The sequence below is a fragment of the Pinus tabuliformis genome, chromosome X, assembly GCF_031772625.1.
Source record: "Pinus tabuliformis cultivar Carrire ecotype Pingquan chromosome X, CPIR1, whole genome shotgun sequence".
NCBI lineage: Eukaryota > Viridiplantae > Streptophyta > Pinopsida > Pinales > Pinaceae > Pinus > Pinus tabuliformis.
Genome location: NC_142308.1, coordinates 962,601,206 through 962,623,440, shown reverse-complemented (window position 1 = coordinate 962,623,440; position 22,235 = coordinate 962,601,206). Strand labels below are relative to the sequence as shown.

At 38.0% G+C, this 22,235-nt stretch overlaps 1 pseudogene; it reads right to left on the bottom strand.

The window, feature by feature from the left end:
• Window positions 1-16,563: 16,563 nt before the first annotated feature.
• LOC149142913 (putative xyloglucan 6-xylosyltransferase 5 pseudogene) lies at window positions 16,564-20,273 on the bottom strand (annotated as a pseudogene).
• Window positions 20,274-22,235: the final 1,962 nt, after the last annotated feature.

The window sequence follows — 22,235 nt, the reverse complement described above, 5'->3', positions numbered from 1 at the left end:
AGGCAATCCTTCATGCCAATGTTAGATCACAACCAAGAAACCACATGCATGTGCCATGCATGCCAAAAATAGTGAGGAAAACATACATGCAACTTGGTACCTACAAGAAAATCTGATGTAGTTGTTGATCCTAATGCCCTCTTGCGCTTTCCTACTCTTCCTTTGCCTTCTTGCTTCAAAACTCCAAGTATGCCACACTCTCCAAGAGTGCTCCAAGAAAATTCTAAGTATCCAAGAGTATGAAGGAGAGAGAGAATAATGAGAGAACTCCAAAACTGAACTAACAAAAGGTTCACTCTGAAAGGGAGAAGCTTGCCAACTAATCCTCATAAGCATTTTTATGTATGAGGCCTATCTTTTCTTCATTTTCCATTATTTTCCTTCATTTTCCTTCTCACATGCAACCTATGACCTTTCACCTCCTTTTTCTCCTAATTTCCATTATTTTCATAAATAAATGTGCCAAAATAATTTTTTGCCTCTTTAATGCCTTAGCCATTGACTTTTCCAATTTCCTTAACCATAAACAACCAAATGAACACCCACTAGGATGTCCTGCCCACCATTCAGCTTGGAATATGTGTCCCATCATCCGTGGCATTTATATATTTTTACATGGGATTTTCACAAGGGTTGTTACACATGACTTGCTGTGGGAGCGAATGGAAGGCCTCAGTCACGTGCATGGATTGTCATGGGAGCGACTGAGGGTCTATATCAGTGAAATTTCATGTTGTCTCAAGGGTTAGTCACCTGGAAGGGTTGGTTGGCTCTCGAAGGTTCTGTAGCATGTGCAGAAGGTTAGAATGGTTTTGTTTTGTTGATTCCACTTCCTTAACTATACATGGGGAGTTGAATCACATCATAGTAGCCTCTTGTCACATGTTTATTGTGGCGGGCCAATTAACTTGGGTAAATGTGAGAGGAGGGTGTTACAGAGTGGTATCAGAGCATGGTTCATCCTTTGGACTATATGGTCAGAATGTGCTTGTTATGCATACATGTCAGATTGCATATGTGTTCCTCATGCCTGTGGTATATGTGCTTGTTGTCTATGTGTGGTAGTGGTCATGGTTGTAGTTGTGTCGCCTTGTTAAAGTTGGTGATGTGTTTGTCATGAATGCATGTTGGTTGTATATGCATTGGTTATGCATGGCAGTGTCTATATGTTGTTATGCATGCATTGTGAGGTAATTGTATACATTTATGTCATCATGATGTTGTTGGTATGTTATGAGACTGATGTGTTGGTTGAGATAGAGCAGGAGATGCAGATTATTAGAGTGATGTTGCAACACTGAACGTCGGGGTAAGAGCAGATCATTGTACAAGTTTGTATGTTGGGTATGCAGGTATGTTGGTTAATGGTTGTTATACACATTAGATTTATGTACATGCATGCCATTCTATTGTTGTTATGGTTACATGCATGATAGATGCTAGTTAATCAGTGTGGTTATATGCACATGCGTCAGTTAGTCATGAAGGATAGTAACTTGTTGTTGTATGCATTGTGGTCATATGCATGATGAGTATGCTCATTGCATTTGAGATCTTGATGTTATATATATCATGTTAATCTAGATTGGTCTATGCAGATGATTGTGGTCATGATATTCAAGTATGAGTCAATATACTTGTGATATTGTGTCATACTAATCTGCACTGATTGTGCATATGTGATAGCCTCCCATGAGATATATTGAGGTATGAGTGGAATTTGTTGTCTATATGGTTTATTTAACATGGTGTGTTTACAAGTTATTTGAATGTTTGATTAATTGCATGATATGAGTATGTGTCTGTAAGATTGCACGAATGAATGATCTTGTTTTAAGATGATTGTACTAACACATGTGCTAAGACAACTGATATGTATATGAGTGCAAGTAGGTGCTAGTTGTAGTAGTATGAGTGATGATTGTTAGTTAATTATGGCATGGTTGTTAGTATTGGAAAAGGTTGATTTTAATTAATAGACATGATGTTTTGATCCTTGGAACATGTGGTTGACATGTGTAAACACTTACAGGACAACATGCTTGGTATTACGATGACAAGGTAATAGTTGATTTGTTTATATAACTAACAATTGGGTGATATGATAGTGCATAATAAGATTCAACTGTACCAAGGTAAAAGGTAAAAGAAAGGAGTTGGGTGAGAATTCCTTTGGCTATGTTTGGAAACCGCAATTCCAAACAAATGAGTCCTTTGCATACAAGAAGTCTTCTTAACCTTGATTTTATCTAACATTATGTGGATATGTGCTATATTCATGAACATGTATTTGACAGGTATAACATATGGTTTCCTAGTTATAGTTGGATTTCTCAAGGGAATGGAGTCCCTTGAGAGATGATATATGTACGAGTTCAGTTACAGGTCAACGTGTTGGGTACAACAAGGTAATGTAACCAATATATTGTTATATTTATTTATACATTGATATTTATGTGTTTATGGCAGTATGATACAGGGAATTGCATGGCAAAGAGACTTCCATGAAATCTTGGGAAGGCTCAGGTTGAGATTTCCTTTGGAAGCACTGGGAACCATGGGGATTGAGTCATGGTCTTTGTTGCTAGTCTTGTGCTTTTGGTCTTTTGTGATTTGTTGTGCTTGATTTGTGGTTTTGATTGCGCCTAGTGCATGATCATGCCACTTTGTTTGTGGTGTTGTATTGTATTGTTTTTCTTGGTTTCTTATTGTTTGTTTTTGTTCTTGCCTTTCATGTTTTTGGGGTCTTGGGAATTGGTTGGGGAGGGAGGAATTTGATGGAACTCAGGGAGAGATGTGTGGTATCTAAAAAGTAATGTAAGACCTGGATGAAGTTGTTGCATATATAAGGGCAGTTGAAGGCAAGAGTATGACAACCGGTTGAGTTGATTGGGTCCATTGGGATAAATGAACGATGGCAAAACAATTATGAGAAAGGTAATAGGAAAGGTAAAGTAAATTGACTTGAGGCGTTACATGCCTTAGCTATGTTGGGAAATGTTTTTCTCGATGTTGTGCATGCGTTGCACGGATAAAGAGAGTTCTCTTAACATAGACCTTACGATATCTGGTAATTGTGTTGTGACTATTATTATGTTGATGTTTATATATGCATATATGTATGTATGCAGTTGCCTAACAGGGTCGTCATGGATCATGATATATATATATGTTGTTTGACAGGGTCATCAGGAATCATTCGTGTGGAGGAATGATTGATTATGTAGGTGAATGGCATGAAGAGGTTCCTGGTTTATGAGGAATCAAGTGGGAAGTGTAACCTTGACATATCTACAAGGTCAGTATCATGTGGATATGAATTGATATTATATGCTTATACTATGTTTATGTTTATGTTATGGATAGGTAATGCTAAGGGATACATCAACGGAATGAAAGAATTATGATCTGCGACATGTTGGGACAAGCATGGATAATGGAAAGACACTAGAAGCAAGGTTGGTTGGTAGAGTCAGTGTGTGGTCTACCGATGTGCAATACTACTATTGTATATATTTGTACATGTTACACTTGTGATGTTGTCCACATGCAGTGTTGGGTATATATGGTGTTGTGTACATGTTGTTTATTCAATGCTACGTATAGATGGTGTTGTGTACATGTTGTCTATGCAGTGTTGTGTACAGATGGTGTTGTGCACTTGTTGGATATGCGGTGTTGTGTACATATGGTGATGTGCACATGTTGGATATGTGGTGTTGTGTACATATGGTGTTGTGCACATGTTGTATATGTGGTGTTGTGTACATATGGTGCTTTGTGCATGTTGCATATGCGGTGTTGTGTACATATGGCGTGGTGTGCATGTTATACATATGGTGCTATGTACATGTGGTGTTGCTTGTATGATTGTACAAGTGGTGTTGTGTGCATGTGGTATCGTGTACATGTTGTACATGGGGTGTTGTGTGCAAGTGGTGTTATGTCCATGTTGTGCATGTGGTGCTATGTACATGTGGTGTCTGATGAGCCTAGGTATTGCAACAAGAATGTTGCAACTCCCAAGGCTACCAGCTTTACTTATCAACCCAGGGTTCGTACAAACTTGGAGGTGACAGTGCTATCTGCACAAGTAAAAGTGAAGGTACTGCCTGTTTTCACTGCTCATCTGGCAAGAGACCCCAAGGGTTCCAAACCACACTTCTATAGGGTCATAAAAAGCTTAATTCTTTGATGGAAGAAGAGAAAATCTATTCTAACAGAGAGCTACTCTACTGCAGTAATGAAGAAAACAACATGTAATGCTAAATCACACCATAACCTAATTAACCAATTAAACAGCTATGCTAAGAAAAATTGCTAAATCAATCACTAACCTAATGCTACTATCTAAGTTGCAGAGGTAAAGAGCATCAAACTATACTAAGGTGTAAGCAAAGAAACTTAAGCTAAATCGGTTTTCAAGCGAAAGAGCAATCGGAGGTCGAAATCAGTGAAAGGAGGACGTAAGGAAGCAGTAGTGCATAAGAACCATTGGATCAGCCAACGAACAGAAGATGAATGGTGGAGATCTTATCGCGAAGGCTTAAGTGACTAGATGGATGAACAGGGTGAACGCACAAGATGAACGGCTGAGGTCTTATCGTGGAGGTTAAGTGGATAGATGGGCGAACTAGATGAACGCACAGGATGAACGACAAAGATCTTATCGTGAAGATTAAGTTAAAAGATGGATAGACAGGATTAATCGGAGGATGGATGGCGGAGATCATATCACGGGAAAAAGAAACGTGCGGAAATGATCGAGCGGGTTTCGAAGGCGGTAAGTAGTTCCTCGCGCGCCCTCAAGGCTATAAGCTGTATTTGAAATTTCATGCGATTAGCCGAACTGCGTGACACATAGCACGAGAAAACTACTATTCTCGCGTGCTCTCGGGCGAATAATGGTCGTGCAAGAATCTGCGCGAGATTACGTGATAGCTGTCGGATCAGGCTAGATAGATCAACGGTGGAGATTGGCCAAGCTAGTTGGAGATCGGGTGACGCTATAGCTGTCAAATCAAGCGAGGCAGATCGACGGTGGAGATTACAGAAGGGTAAAGAAAACATGTGGAAATGATGGAGTGGGTTTTTGAAGGCAATAAGTAGGTTATCGTGTGCCCTCAAAGCTGTAAGATGTATTTTGAAATTTTATGCGATTAGCCTAACTGAGCGACACGTAGCACAAGAAAACCACTTTTCTCGCGTGCTCTCAGGCAAATAACAGACATGCAAGAGTTCGCACAAGATTGTGCGATAGCCGTAGGATCAGGTGAGGCAGATCGACGGTGGGGGTTTAAAGCGCATAAAGTGTTGAGGTGACGTGATAACCGTCGAATCAGGCGAGGTAGATCGACGGTGGGGACTTAAAGCGCATAAAGTAAGTGGAAGACTTCACGCGAGGTGGCAGTTGGATAAACAAATGAATCAGACGGTGATTGGGAAGGTTTGTTATGGATCAGATGGTAATGAAACGATGCATGAAGAACGTGCTGAAGGCGGTTTCAAATGAAAAAACGACAAAAAAACCAGTGAGGGTGGACAAGTAACTGCATCAAACTACAAACTCCATAGCTCATGTGAGAACCAGAAACCTGTGTTTTTTGGGTTGCTGAAGGGTCTCTTCCTGAGGGAGGAGATGAGGTCAAGACACCTGCGCACAACCTTATGGTGATCTTTTTCCTCTAGCTACCCTGTGAACTGAAAGAAGGCACAAATGGAAGTAAACTTAAGCACAACCGATCTAATCTACGCCACTGTAATGAAAATGCATCTATTTAAGCAAATGAACAGAAAAAACATAAATCATCTACGCTATATTGTTGTAATGAAACTGCAGCTACTTAAGCAAATGAACAGAAAAACCATAAATCATCTACGCTATACCGCTGTAATGAAAATGTAGCTACTTAAGCAAATGAACAGAAAACTAGGAAGCTACTTAAGCAAATGAACAGAACCATAAATATATGCTAGCATACATGTACAGTAAAGAGGAGCTTTGGCAGCTCGGATTAGGCCCTAACCCAAGAGCTTCAGCCCTCTGAGTTAACTCGAAGCTGGCTCAAAACGAAACTCATTCTCATTATCAAAACCATGGACTACATAACAAACTATCACAAGTCTTGTAGCTCAAAGATAAAGCAGAGTTTTACAATAAAAATCATCCTACTGAGGTCCTACGCCTCTCTACTTATACATCTGAAGTCTCCAACGACTTCCTTCCCCTTAGGGAGGCTTGGCTCCCCACTCAAGGTAAACCGGTTTCTGTCACTTTCACTTACTCGGCTGTCTTTTAGTCCTCATGATTTGTTTGTTTGCACTCCGAGCTGATGGAGGAATATTCGAATGGAGGGTAATAAATGAGGAGGATTTACCTCCTATAATTCCTCTCCCTTGTCCCATTCGAGTTTTGACCAAATTCTTTGCCACAATTCCTTGTTTTTATCCTTTATTCCTGCATTTTTCCTTGCTTTTATCCTTTATTCCTACATTACATGCACATTAGACCACAAAGCAAAATATCCAACTCTAACTCATCTCATAAACAAAATATAATCAAAAGTATGCAATAAGTTGTGAGAATAGTTTCTTTGACTATGCTAGGAGGTGAATTAAGGCCAATTAAAGCCCATATAATTACCCAATGATGAGGCTCATCAGTGTCATGTACATGTTGTACATGGGGTGTTGTCTGCAGGTGGTGTTGTGTACATGTCGTGCATGTGGTGCTATGTACATGTGGAGTTGTGTACATGTCGTGCATGTGGTGTTGTGTACATGTGGTGTTGTGTACACATTGTGCAAGTGGTGTCGTGTACATGTGGTGATGTGTACATGATTGTGCAGGTGGTGTTGTGTACATGTTGTACATGTGATATTTTGTGCATGTTGTACATGTTGTTTTGTGTACATGTGGTACTGTGTATGCGCATTGCGTAGTCGTGGTATCGTGACATGTGTATTGTGTTTTGTTGTACACCGAGTGTAGGTGTATGTGTTGTGTCATACACCGGGTGCAGGTGTATTCGTTGTGTTGTACGTTGTGTGTAGGTGTATGTGTTGTATGTCAGGTGTAGGTGCATGTATTGTATGGTGTGCTATGTCGTGTGTGGTTGTATGTGAGTGGTGTACACTATGTGTATGTGTACGTGGTTGAAGAGAAGGCACTAGGTGCTTGTTGGGTATGCTAAACAATCCAATGTATGTATGGAAAGGACAAGAACAGAGGCAGAAGCAAGGACCAATTAAAGGATAAGTATCAATGTTTTATTTCAGTTTTAATTATGCACGTGATCTATGACTCTTATTAACGATGGTTACATGTGATCTATGATTATGGTTTATGATGATTGCACGCGATTTGTGATTTTGATATATGATGGTTTTATTTTGAGCTAACCAAATGTGATAAGTTTATACATGATGATTTGATCAAACAACTAGTTTGACTTGTTGTGACAGTAAGTAGACAAAATTGCAGGTGTATCTTATTGACGAGCCACCAATGAGTTATGGTGTGAATTTATTTCAATTCATTTTGAGTCTAATGGAAATTATGTGCTTGGTACAGGAAAGCATGGAAAATGCTTGGGCTGGGTGGTTGAAACTGACTGCAAGAATTAGCAGCGTTAGTAAAAGGAATTGGAACATGCAACAGTATGTTGGTAAAGCACTTCAGGAGCAAGGCCATTATGGGACACTGGTACCTAATAGTGTCCATTGGCTGCCATGAGCATGCTATGACCGGTATGATGGTTTTGAGGCAGGTATATTCCTTGGTTTTTGGACCTTCCAATGCAAGGAAACCTTGCCAAGGGAGGGGTTGCCTAAAGGACTGTGTAGCAGAGAAGGGGATGCTCGTGGAACTTGGAAGGTGTGTGACTACACAGAAGGGGGTGACCGGATTGCTAGAGGGATTGTGTAGTATAGAAGGGAAGGACAAGGATGGATTTATTTTGGTCATTAGCATTGCCAGATGGAATCAGATGCACATTGGGAGTGTGCCATGAAACAATGAGACAATAACTGTTCACTAAGAGGATAAGTGGAGCGAGGATTGTAGCGCTAGAAATTGGATGCAGATTTGACTTTGGAAGTGGATTCTAGACTTCCTGGGAAGGAGGTGAATCCTGGTACTACTTTTAGGGTGGAGGTGTGAGCCTCTGGATTCCCTTGTTGTTGATACAAGCATTGTATCCTTTTATTTGTTGGTTGAGAAAATGTGCATATGTATATATGTATATGTTATTATAAATATTGTGTTATCACTTGGCTAGAATAGGTTGGGCTGTGTCAACCTTCAACCTAGCATAACTATTTCAAACCACTTTGACTGGTAGTTAGCCCTTCCAATCTAAGAGGGCTCTCTTAGAACACTTATCAAATTCACTTTAATCAACTCAAAACTACATATGGCTAACTCTGATTTATTTTTATGTAGTTTTATAGGTGAAGGAGAATGTGATGGCTGCCACCATTGGGCATGGAGTCAAATAAAAGAAAATCATTGGAAAACAAAAGTGTTTAATGGAAATTGAGGCATTTTTGGCTTTAACACTGATGTCAAATAAACATTCACAATCATACATAGCAAATGAAGGAAGTTGGAGCACTTGACATGAATTCCAAGTAATCAAAATATTATGAACACTGATAACAACATAGAAAACATGATAAGAACACATAAAGCCATAACATGAGTCTCAAGTATAAAAACAGAGTTGTTGCAATATATATTAGCTGGATCAAAAGTTTACATAGAGTCAGCTTCTCACATTATCGATCCCATTTTTCTCATCTATCCCTATGAATATATACAATGAGAGGTTTAAAATCCAATTCCTAATACAAATCAACTACTGAGCAATACTTGACACATATCTTAACACTATGCTTCCACATAATCTAGCTGAGTTGAGTTGTCATTCATAAAAGTCTGGAATGTTAAGTATACTTGACAAATCCTATTTGAAAAAGAAGTCTTCAAACTATTGGTTGTCTCATGCTGCCACCTCTTGACTTCCCAAATATCAAATCCTAGTATGGGGAGTCGAAATCCATCCTTTGTTGAAGATAGAGTCCTATTACAATACTTCAGGAATAAAATATTTGAAAAATATGTCCATATCCTATTATCTAGGATTTGATTTTTGACCCACTAAAAATGAGGAAACTGAAGAGTAAATTATGGGATTTGAGATAATATTAATCAATCTTCATTATCCAAATCAATTTGGAGCTGAACCTCCACCAAGTTGAATTTCAAAATTTATGCAACAAATTTAGCTAGGAAAAATTATGTAAAATAGGCGTCAAAGATAAATGTGCATATGATAGCTATATAAAAAATGAGAGAGGCTTTTGTAGATGAGCTCGTGCTGAACAAAAACTTCCTTCAGATTTCCAAAATTCCTTTCCATTTGGTCAGAAAGTGAGCTTGAAGTTGACTACTAAAACAATCATTTCCAGAATTTCCGTAGCAAAAATTGGTAGCAAGTTACAAAAAACACCCTTCTACTACCATTATGATCTTTCTGAAAGTTTTGAGGTCTTCATTGATGTTTTTTAGCTAAACACATGCCATTAGAACTCCCTTAGCTGAGATTTTTACTTGCATTCTCCTCCATGAAAAGCTACAACAATTTCGTAGCAAATATCCAGCTTAACTATGGGGAGTTGCTACAAAACTATGAAATTTTTGAGTTTTTTATTTTTTATGATTTCTTGTGTCTCCTTATCACTTCTAATAGCTTATTCAACTATGCATAATGCTGAAACTATTAGTTAAACATAGTATAGGCAAAAATGAGGGTTTTACCATATTTAAGGAGTGTCATCTACTACAACAAAAAATTTCAGATTTCTTGATACTCAAATATACCTGTGATAACATATCGTATCAAGCTAGATTTATAAAGTTCCATAGAGAGTATGATTATTTGTTGGTTGAAGCAAATGTGTATGAGTATATATGTGGTTATTATTGTAAATATTGTAATAAGTTGTGTTATAAAGCCCTAGTAAAAAATATAATTGTCATATCTTCAACAATGATCATTAAATACTGCGACGAGTTGTGCTATAAAGCTCCACAGGTAGTATGTTTTGTTTTCAATGGTTGTTGTTTTATAGGTGTCATTCAACATAGAGGACGGTGTTCCCCCAAGGGGGAGGGTTCTATAACAACCTCGGTTAAAAATTCATGTAAAAAAATATAATACCAAGGTCATGGGACACATATTCCAATCTGAATGGTGGGAAAAACATCCTAGTGGGTGTTCATTTTGGTTTATTATGGCTAAGGAAATTGGCAAAGGCAAAGTGGTATTAATTGGCATTTTATTTATAAAAATAATGGAAAATAGGGGAAAAGGAAGGTGAAAGGTCACAGGTTTGCACGAGAGGGAAATTGAAGGAAAAATAAAGGAAAATGAAGAAAATAGAGGCCTCAATGATAAAAATGATTTTGAGGATCAATTCATGGCTTTTTTCAATGTTATTTTTTTGTCAGTTCAGTTTTGGAGCTCTCATTTTCTACTCTCTCTCTCTCTCTCATACTCTTGGACACTTAGATTTTTATTAGAGCACTCTTGGAGGAGTGTGGCATACTTGGGATTAGGAGTAAGAAGGAAAAGGAAGAGAAGGAAAGCGCAAGAGGACATCGGTATAAACAACTACAATGAGTTTTTCTTGCAGGTACTAAGTTGCACGTATGATTTCCTTGCTAGCTTTGGCATGCATGGCATATGCATGTGGTTTCTTCGTTATGATTTATCATTGTCACAGAGGATAGCCCAGATTGACGGTGAATTTGCCTAGCCTTTCCATTTCCTGGATAAGCATGGTGTTGTGGGTGTATTTCCTTTTGTTTCCTAGTTGGTTCCCATGTTCCTTATGGTTGTGGGTTGAGTTACGAGTTCCTAGAAGCCTTGGTTGTACAAACGCTCTAGAATCCCTATAACAACTTGGGTTGAGTTACTAGTCCTGGAAGCCTTGATTGGAAAAAAGCTCTGGAAGCCCTTGGTGGGTTGAGTTACTAGTCCTAGAAGCCCTGGTTGGACAAACGCTTTGGAAGACCGACAACAGTTGTGGGTTGAGTTACTAGTCCTGGAAGCCTTGGTTGGAACAAACGCTCTGGAGCCCTAGACAGCTTAGGTAGAGACCAATCTATTGATGGTTAGTGATGTCCGACCGTGAGGTGAAATCATTGGTTGAGGGTTGAGGTGACTTGGCCTCTGTAAGTCCTCGTTTGATTTTGTTTGATTTGTTCCATGAGATCCCACATTCATGCTTGGAATATGGCACGGGGGTGATTGGATGAAAGAAAGATTTGGTTAAGCCAATCTATGGTCGGGTGGTATGTGGAAGTCCAAACTTGGTTGCATTTTTCATATGTTAATAAGATCTCATTTCCTCTTGTATTCGATGGGTAAATATACTTGTTTATATGTGGTTTTATGGTTGTTATATCTTTGTTATTTTTGTTGAATATATGTTGGTTAAGAGGATGTTTTATGACAGTCTTGATGTATGGCTCTCATCATGTTTTGATTAGCACACAAATGAACAATGAATATATGACCTAATAGATGACAATGCAACTATTGTGATAAGGCATCAATGCTTCCTTATGAATCTTAGATAAGTATAAGACCCCTATGCTCAGATCCATTTTTATGACTTGTAGATTTTATATTGATGACATGTTTGATGAAATGCTTGTCATGGCTAGTAGGGGTCATATCAAGTATTTGTACAAATGATTGAATTAGTAGCGTTATTCCATTGTTATTTATCATTTTTGAACGTTTCATGAAGTTCTGAGCAATGGCCTGAGCCTTGGCCTTGAAAAAGTGGCACAAAATCCGGGTCGTTGACTTAGAACAGGTTGAAAAATTCCACGATCGCTGGCATGCCTTGTTGTAAGAGAAACTGGAAGGCCTCAATTGCATGCATGGCTTGTCATCGGAGTGACTAAGGGTACAAATTAGTGAAATTTCAAGTTGTCTCAGGGGTTGGTCACCTGGAAGGGTTGGTTGGCTCCTTAAGGTTTTCTAGCATGTGTGGAAGGTCATAATGGTTTTGTTTTGTCAGTTCCACTTCCTTAACTATACATGGGGATTTGAGTCACATCATAGTAACCTCTCGTCACATGTTTACCCCGACGGACTAGTTAAATTGGGAGGAGGGTGTTACAATGATGGTGTGCCAGAACCTATGATTGAATTTGAATAATTGTCTACGACATTTTATGTAAATGATGTTTGCGTGGTAAATTGAAATATATATTTTAACTTGCACGTAATCTTATAGGAAGTTATGATTCATTTCTATGTTTGTTGGATTATATGTTTTAATTATGAAGATTTAATTTGTTTCAAATATCCACAATGCAACAATAACTTTGAGAAATAATTTATGTTTCTTTTTTTGGTAATGTAAGACTCGGTCTAGGTTCCTCTAACAGAACTAAGTTCTTTATTTATAAATACAAATAAACATAAAATAATTTATTTCTAAACATTTAATCGATGACAATTTACCATTCAAAATTTATTTCCAATTCCAATAATTAAATAGTGATCATTTCATTTCAATCACCTACATGAGTAATCTTTAAATAGAAGAATACATGTTCTGATAGCGTGGTTGAGATGCCCCTGAGCTCCTGATCCTGCTGGGATGCTCCTCCTGACTAACGACTGGATTTACCTCCCAGCCAACTAGGAAGTAATTCCTAGCTCAGGAAACCTCCACAGGTTCCCTATCCCTTTGAGCCCAAGTCCAACCAAATGTAGTGTGTCCAAGATGAATAATACTCTCCTTCTCTTCCTCCTCTCTTCCTTACCTTACTCTCAAAACAATCCTCCAAAACCACAACCAAACCAAAAGCAAGACCAAGGATCCCCCCTCCTCTCCTCATCCTTCCCCTTTTATGTCCCCCCTTCTCCTCTCCACCTCAACCACCTCTCATTAATGTCATAACTACTCACTCATCCTTACATTTGACTTCTCTTTTCCCAATTAAACATGAGAGGACATTTGGGGATGTGATATGAATATAAAATTGGATAATTAAATGGAGATGACCATGTCTTCTCTCAAGTAAATTTTTTGGGGATGAGAGATGAATATATAAATTGGTAATTAATTGGAGAGGGCCATGTCTTCTCCCAAGTAAATATTTTGGAGATGAGAGATGAATATATAAATTGGTAATTAATTGGAGAGGACCATGTCTTCTCCCAAGTAAATATTTTAGGGATGAGAGATGAATATATAAATTGGTAATTAATTGGAGAGGACCATGTCTTATCCCAAGTAAATCTGAGAGGACATTTTGGGGATGTGGATATTTAAATTGGAATAAATGGAAGGAAACCATATCCTATCAAAAGGTAAATTTGAGGAGGTAAGTTGGGAATTGAATAATAACAAAACTTATATCAGTAATAAATTTATAGTTTCACCAATATATGTATGTACCAATATTTCTTGATAATTATAAGTCAATATAAGATTGAGTAGGGTATTATATACACTCCTTCTTCAGAAAACTTCGTCCCGAAGTTAGAGTGTAAAAGATACAAGGAGTTCGAAGCATTTTGGCAATAAGGCATAACAAAATAGAGAGAGAGTTATAGTAGTAAATTTTGATAAGTCAGACAATGACATTGCATCCCATCAAGAGTCTCCAATTGATCTATATCCTCCTATCCTTCCTGACCTACTTCCGTTCCCACCCTATCCACCCTCTGTTGCTATATACGGTGCCATCGACTATACCAATCTAACCACTGATAAAACCAATATGGCGGAAGCGTCGACTATATCGACCTAACTTCCCCAGCAGGCAACTGACAATCGTCATCACACGTCTATGGGAGCGTGTCCACCACTGCCCTCCCACGATTCTAGGTTTGGAGGTTACATGGTGGGAAATACCTCCACCCCTCCTCACAACTAGGGTCAATGCCCTAATATGGACCACACTACAACACTGGTTGGATACTTGTCATCAAATAATCCAGTTAGGTAGTTTTGTCACCTGTCATTCATACTTTACCCATGTCATAAGAGTGCATATCCCGTAGATACAAAATGTAATAGAACAATGTACATTATACCTTTCCTCATGAGATGTCTCGACCTTTCCCCAATGGAAGAGTAGATCTTGGCTATCATATCGTTCTTTCCAATCTGCGGGTTAGCTCTTATTCATGCATTTATTTAACAACAATATATATATCTATATATATATATATATATATATATATATATATATATATATATATACAAATGATATTAAACATCATGTTATTAAGTCTAGTACCACGTGTCAATCTTGTAGTTCATACTGGAAATAAATCATAATTTCACTAAGTCATTCACTAAATAAATCATATCCACTTGAGCCACATAGGAAACAACAATAATTCTGATAAGTCATGCACTAGATAATTCATCGCCAAGTAAGTCATACATTAGGTCCTACATCAAACATTTCCACCATCAATATCAAATCCATCTAATGATTCATATAAGTAGTTTCACATGTCCAACTAAATGCATCAATATTACATAGCGTTCATAAATAAATAACATGGAACTGTAAAATAGAACCTTAGCATAGGTAGCTGTCTAAGTAAAAAAAAAATGGTTAACCCCCATCTCAAAATGATCTACTTTAATTCTGCCCTTATGGATAAGATTTTATTGCAGTTATTGGATGAACCAAACCCAGTTTAACAGATATCCAAATCACAATCGGCTCTGATCTCAAAGCCACCTTCTCTGAAACAGGAGATGACTCAGATGAGCTTCGATGAATTAGGAAACAGACCAAACAAGTTCATCATATTCCCAAATCAATTCCTATTTGACATCTACCTTTCTAAAGAGAATTTGTGCTTGTAACTACAGGAATGACCAACATTTAGCTCATTGATATCCAAAATTACTGTGAACTCAAGCCTCGCTGCCCTGAACAAAATGTTTTGCATGTAACTAAAGGAGAAACAAACCAAAATTAATTTATCTTCACCCCTAATTAGCTCTAATATCACGTCCCACTTCTACACAATATGTTGTTCTAGCAAGTACCAAGAATCAATCCAGATTTAATTTATCTTGTTCTGGAATTCATAACTGATGAATAAGGCAATACACTTGTAACTAAAGAAGAAATCAACAAAATCATCAACTCTTTATCACCTCTGCTTTGACACGTATCCTCCTTGAATAGCAAGCTGCAATTATCTATCCTCCATGAATAGAAACTTGCACCCACAACAAATAATAAACAGTTGAGGCCAAATGCAATCACTACGTTTGAAAAAAAAGAAAAAGAAAGAACCCTACCTGTCGTAGCATCTTAGCCAAAAAAAAATTCTTGTGAATCTCATCTATGAGAACAGACTGCTTATGGTGCCTAACATAATTGGGCCACTTGTGACACTTCTGGGGTTTAAAGGAAGCATTTAAGGGAGAGAGAGAAAAAGAGAGAATGTAGGTTGCACAACTGTAAAGTCAATTGCTAGCAGAGGTCTAACATTAACAAGAAAACATGTGTTGACATCCAACGATCGATATTTAATCATTAGTGAGACATCTTACATTAAAACCTTTGCTATGATTGAAGTTAGTTGCTAACAGACAATAAATTACACATGACATTAACATGGTTTATGACATGCCACTCAACATTTAAAAGAAATGCAATAGAAAAGACAATATAACATCCTAAACAAATTACAGCTGAGAAAGATCCAATATGTTTGAAATCCACCAAAACGATCAGATCATGACTCGATTATATTTTCCATACTAGAACTACCATGTCAAATATATGTCTGATCAACAGTTTGCCCACTTCTTTTCATTAATGCTAGTAATTGTGTCATAATCTAGAGGGTGTTCACATATCCTTTATCTAGGATCCCCATCTATATTAAAATATGATCTGTCAACAAGTAACATTTCAATCCACTAACAAATTTACCTCTAAAGAGTTCGATAAAATGTGCAAAAATTACATGTCATTAATAACAATTAACAGATCCCCCATTATTACAGCCAAAGGCTTGGGAGTAATTAAACCGTGGTCAAAGTTAATCATAATATTTAGCGTTGCAGTTAGATCAAACTTTGGTCCTTGTGTGATAGTATTAGATCCCACATTAGGGAATTCCTAGCCTTGAAAAGGATAAAAAATTTCCAGCTTAAGATAAACAAAACTAAACAATGATTAAGTGTTAGTCTTCAATCAACATTAAGCAAAGCTTAACAAAACATTCCTAAACCAAATCAACTCAGGCTTATAGAGAAGGGGCATATTCATGTTATATATGACCCAGACTGACTAGTAAACCTGTCACCGTTTAAAAATTGTATTCGAATCCAAAACTGCAATGTTGTGAACAAAAATATTCCCTTATGATATAACAAAAGAAATGAATAAATTATATTACCACCACCGCATTCATCTTACAAAGTTTGGAAAATGTCTAAAGAAAGGCTTCTCTATTTGCAAATATATCTATGAATGCATGATTAAATGCATTATAGGTTCTTTGAAGCAATGAATGAGGGATGTAAGAGGTTGAACTCATCTTTGACTTCAAGAGGTGATGCAGTTTCATTCCCTGTCCGTTTGACTTTTGGCATATTCAGACTCTTGTCCTTGAAACCATGAATCTGTAGTATTTGGTTGTCTGCAAAATTGAAATCCCTTTCCATACTCTTCAGACAACGCTCAACAGGGTAATCTTCGTAGTTACCACAAGGTTTGCACCCCACAAAATGAGTGACAAAAGGCCACCTTTCATCTCCAAGTCCAAGATGGTAGGTCTGGATCATGTCCTCGTACTTGTCCACCACAACAACCCAAAAACCATGAAGAAAATATGAGCTTTCCAGAAACACTTTGTCACCCCAAAGTTTTTTTTTTTTTGAGAGATCAATAAATATATCAAGGCAGATTGATCATCTTCCTCAAATGTCAGTCTACCCTCCAAATGAGTAGTCAAAACCTTCCCTGCTTCTTCTTTGATCCTATCCTTTGGACCCATTGGTTCCCATGCATCCAATATATCTAAATACCATTGACAGTTCTGAATAAGGAAGCTGCCAGTATTCAACCCGATCCAAGACTGCTTGCCATAAACCAAATTCTCCCAGCCATGGAGAACAAAATTATAGTTCTTGTATTTATCCAACGACAACTCAAAACCCATATCAGTGAACATAGAATCATTGTCCATCCACCATATCCATTCCACTTCTGGATGTGACATCATAAGCCTTTGGAGTAGAGGCAACTTGGCCCAATAACCAACCATCTCCTTATCCAAATGAGCCATGTTATAGACAATCTCAATGCCATGAAACCTGCAGTAATCAAACTTGTCCTTGATTCCCTTTAGAAAATAATGATCCCCAATTGAGCTATCACATGGGTTGGGTTGGGACCTAGTGACAAGCAAAATCCTAGGTTTTCCATTCACATAACTGGGAAATTGAGGATTTCCTTAATCCAAGTTATTCTTTACTGATCCCAGTCACTGATCTGGGGTCCAAAGTATAAGTTACCTTAGGATAGGTTGCATTACCATCTATCTGCATCCTCGTCTCATTCTCTCCATCAGGATCATCCTTCCTCCTAATCCCTTCTAGCGCCCTGACATTCTCCTTTGCCACCTTTTGGCTTGCTCCACCATCCCCCATATCTTGGCCACCCAAATTACCTACTCCTATGGTGCCCCTGAAAACAAGTATGGTTACGAAACCACACAAAATTATAATTTTCAAATTGTTAAACATTTTCTGAATCGACCTCGCTTTGGGCAGAGCTAGAGATATACCATTTGCAGCCCCCCTCACAGAGGGTAGACCCCTCTTGACGCTCTCCCTTATTGAAACACCAAAAAAAACAATCCTAGATCCCGTTATCTGCTATTCTATATATCTATGTTTTAAACAAAATTACATAAACCTAAACAGGCCTCTTACCTGAATGATCCTGCTGATGACCTCCGAAATTTATATAAAACACGAACTGCTAGTACCTAGGTCAAGCCCACTGGCAGAGTGGATCCAGATTTGTTTATTCAATGAAACTTCTCTAAACAAAAGTCTGAGTACCAGTCTTCTTTACTATAACTTGTTCCATCTTTTACATTGCTTTGCATATGGTGGAAAACTAAAACTGGACATTGCATTATGCTCATATCTCATGGTATCCTTTCTTTATCTTGTTTGGAAAGGGAAATACACTATATGAGAAAAAAAAATGTCAACAAATGTTTTCTGAAACTGTCAACAAATGTTTTCTGAAACTGTCATATTGTACAATAGATGATATAGAAAGTATTCATCATTGGTCAAAGAGCTCAACGAAAAATTTTACTCACAGAATCTTCAGCTCTGAAAGCTTTCCAAACTCAGAAGGAATTATGCCACTCAAAATTTTCCTAAAGATATAAAGCTCTCAGCTGTGTGCAATTTCCCAAGTTTGGAGGAATGGTGCCAAAAGATTGTTGTCATGTAGCACTAACCTTTCTAAGTGACTCAGCTTTTCCATTTCAGGTGATATAGAACCATGAAGTTTGTGATAAGGAAGATTCAAGTAAACAATGCATTTCAACACATTATCACAAGTAACACCCTTCCAACCACAAGGATTTGGATCCTCTTTTTTTCATCGATTAAGAATACCATCAGAATCAATGATTTGTGACTTGAAAGCAAGTAGCACTTCACCATCAGGATTCAATTCATTGCTAGGGTCATTCAGAGTCAAACAAAATAGGATAGAGATGAGGATCGATAGTCTAACTGTCACTGGCACAAAAGCCCATTGATGATATACATCTGCTATGTTAGAAATCTCCTCTCTTCGCCCAAAGCAGTCCTTTCTCAGTTCCTACATTGGATATCCACATACCCTAGCCAGTACCATAGTTCTATGAGATCGTTAGCCTCAAATTGACTACCTTTGCTACTACATAATTGTCAGCCATCCATGAAGTTATTTTATCTGTTTAATCATTAGTCTGTGACAATCCATGTTTATCTCTCTACTTGACCCACCACAACTTAATTGATTCTGATCTGATTTTCAGCAAGAAAAGCTCAGGTCTCAAATTTAACTACGTTATTTTTATTTGGATGAAGAACTATTGAGATAATATAACTTTCAACTCTCTGTAAGAAGATGTTATTGATTGTTCAGCTCATTCATAACACAAACTCTAGAAAATCTACGATAAGTATGATGAGAGCCACAACATGGCAGGCAGAATCCCAGAGGAATATGAGTGCAGGGGTGGATCTCTACTTCAAGCAAGGCCCAGATATTTCAAAGCCTAGAGTTGAAGTGGGTTCTCGGAAGTCAGCCTTCAAGCTCCATGAGAGAAGACAGAGCATGAGAAAACTGGAGATTAAAATAGGTCTAACGTTTCTTCGCCACAATCCTTCAAGTGGGTTGTCTCCCAGAACATCAGGTGGGCTTCGATCCCCTAACCCCCAAGACATTCCTGCACTTGTTCCTAGCCCAGTTACCCCTCTTGGATCGTATCCGTTTGGAAATGGGTATAGCCCATCTAGTGTCACTACTACTCCAACTTCCTGCAATGCTGCATATGACCCTCCTACAACATAGACCCTAGAATTCAAGATGAAGGCAGAACAAAGATCCCTAGCCTTAATCATGTCAGGAAGGGTTTCCCACCCATTCTTTTTAATGTCAAATCTTTCAGCTGTTTTGAGATTCTTTTTAATGAAATCGCTGCCACCAGTGACATAGACAAGGGTTCCCAGAGCAGCCAGACTGGAGAAATATAAACCCTGGTTTGGCCATATATAAAAGTTGTTCTCAGATTCTAAACATCAATCCATATGCGTTGTAACAGCTTACAGTATTTACTTTCCAAAAAATCACTTTTTCTGTAAAATTCAAGCAAGTCAGGTCGCCTAAATGATTGTCCCCAAGAGTTCTTATACCGAGGTAGAGTCATCCAGTGGTATTGGATTTGAAAGTCCTATTTTAGGAGTCTATCGGCAAATGGAAGGCAGACAGCAATGGATGCCAGAACAAGCCCCACAGCTTCTGATCTTAACTGTGCTGGAGTCGCTGAATTTTGGGACAAAATATGATTTAACCCCAACAGAAGGCCACATACAATTGCAATGACTCGAGGCAGATTGGGCTCGTCAAAACCCGGTATTCCCAGAGTAAAGCGGAATACAGATAAGTCAATTTCTGAAGCCATATTTCGATCCTCTTCTCTCGAATTGGTGGCATGAGCCACCAAGCTTTTCTTTCGTGTTCCCTCTCTCTGGAAAGCATGGCATTCAGATTTTTTTTTTTTTTTCACGATTGGGTAGAAACTAGGATTGTTGCATACTCTCGATTTTCACCGTCGTAAAAAGTATGATATTGATATTGGGATTGATATCGAAAAAAATGGCACACCGATATCGAAAACCAACAACATAAATGGGTGGCAGGAAGCGGCCATTACCTTCCCCAGAGCATAAAAACAAAATAAAATAACCACTATATTGACATGACCATGATTCAGGATAAGAAGATAATTTAAACGTGTCCACTTTAATATTACTATATTTGTGGGGAGTTTCCATCGTTGAACAAGTGGGGAGTTGCAAAGTCAACAAGTCCCTCCCTTGGGGTATGTAACTCTAATTCTTTGCCGAGCGAGACTGGTGCTTAGAGAGCAGCATATCCAGCAACCGAGGTTCATATGGTTGTTTATGACTTGAAGTAAAAGAATATCCAGATCCATATTCACCCCAGATTTATTAATCAAGGTGATGGATCGAAGAACCCAAATTTATTAATCAAAGAGGCGGACTATATTTTTTTTTTCTTTCTATTAGGTAGGCTTCAAGGTCCAGATTTTGAACCTGGCTTTGATACCACGTGTAAGACTCGATCCAGGTTCCTCTAACAGAACTAAGTTCTTTATTTCTAAATATAAATAAACGAAAAATAATTTATTTCTAAACATTTAATCGATGACAATTTACCATTCAAAATTAATTTCCAATAATTAAATAGTGAGCATTTCATTTCAATCACCTACATGAGTAATCTTTAAATAAAAGAATACATGTTCTGATAGCGTGGTTGAGATGCCCCTGAGCTCCTGATCCTGCTAGGATGCTCCTCCTGACTAACGACTGGATTTACCTCCCAGCCAACTAGGAAGTAATTCCTAGCCCAGGAAACCTCCATAGGTTCCCTAGCCCTCCGAGCCCAAGTCCAACTAGATGTAGTGTGTCCAAGATGAATAATACTCTCCTTCTCTTCCTCCTCTCTTCCCTACCTTACTCTCAAAACAATCCTCCAAAACCACAACCAAACCAAAAGCAAGACCAAGGATCCCCCCTCCTCCCCTCATCCTTCCCCTTTTATGCCCCCCCTTCTCCTCTCCACCTCAACCACCTCTCATTAATGTCATAACTACTCCCTCATCCTTACATTTGACTTCTCTTCTCCCAAGTAAACATGAGAGGACATTTGGGGATGTGATATGAATATAAAATTGGGTAATTAATTGGAGAGGACCATGTCTTCTCCCAAGTAAATATTTTGGGGATGAGAGATGAATATATAAATTGGTAATTAATTGGAGAGGACCATGTTTTCTCCCAAGTAAATATTTTGGGGATGAGAGATGAATATATAAATTGGTAATTAATTGGAGAGGACCATGTCTTATCCCAAATAAATTTGAGAGGACATTTTGGAGATGTGGATATTTAAATTGGAATAAATGGAAGGAAACCATATCCTATCAAAAGGTAAATTTGAGGAGGTAAGTTGGGAATTGAATAATAACAAAACTTATATCAGTAATAAATTTATAATTTCACCAATATAGGTATGTACCAATATTTCTTGATAATTATAAGTCAATATTTTAAGATCATTTAAACACTTAGTAAAATTTGCATGAAAAGATTAAGTAAGGCATTACAGGTAACCTAAAGGAATCAACAACTGGGTCAGTCTCGTACTCATGTGAACGGGGTTGATTTCTAGCCATTACTGTTATACCTTTAGGGGCCTACAACTTGTCTTCCTCTCCATAGACTGGGTCACGATCAACGATTGAACCTTGGATCTCTTAGCTTGCAGAACTTCACATCACTTTGATCACCAATAGAGCTGCCACTCCCCCCCCCAATGCTCAGATCCATTTTTATGA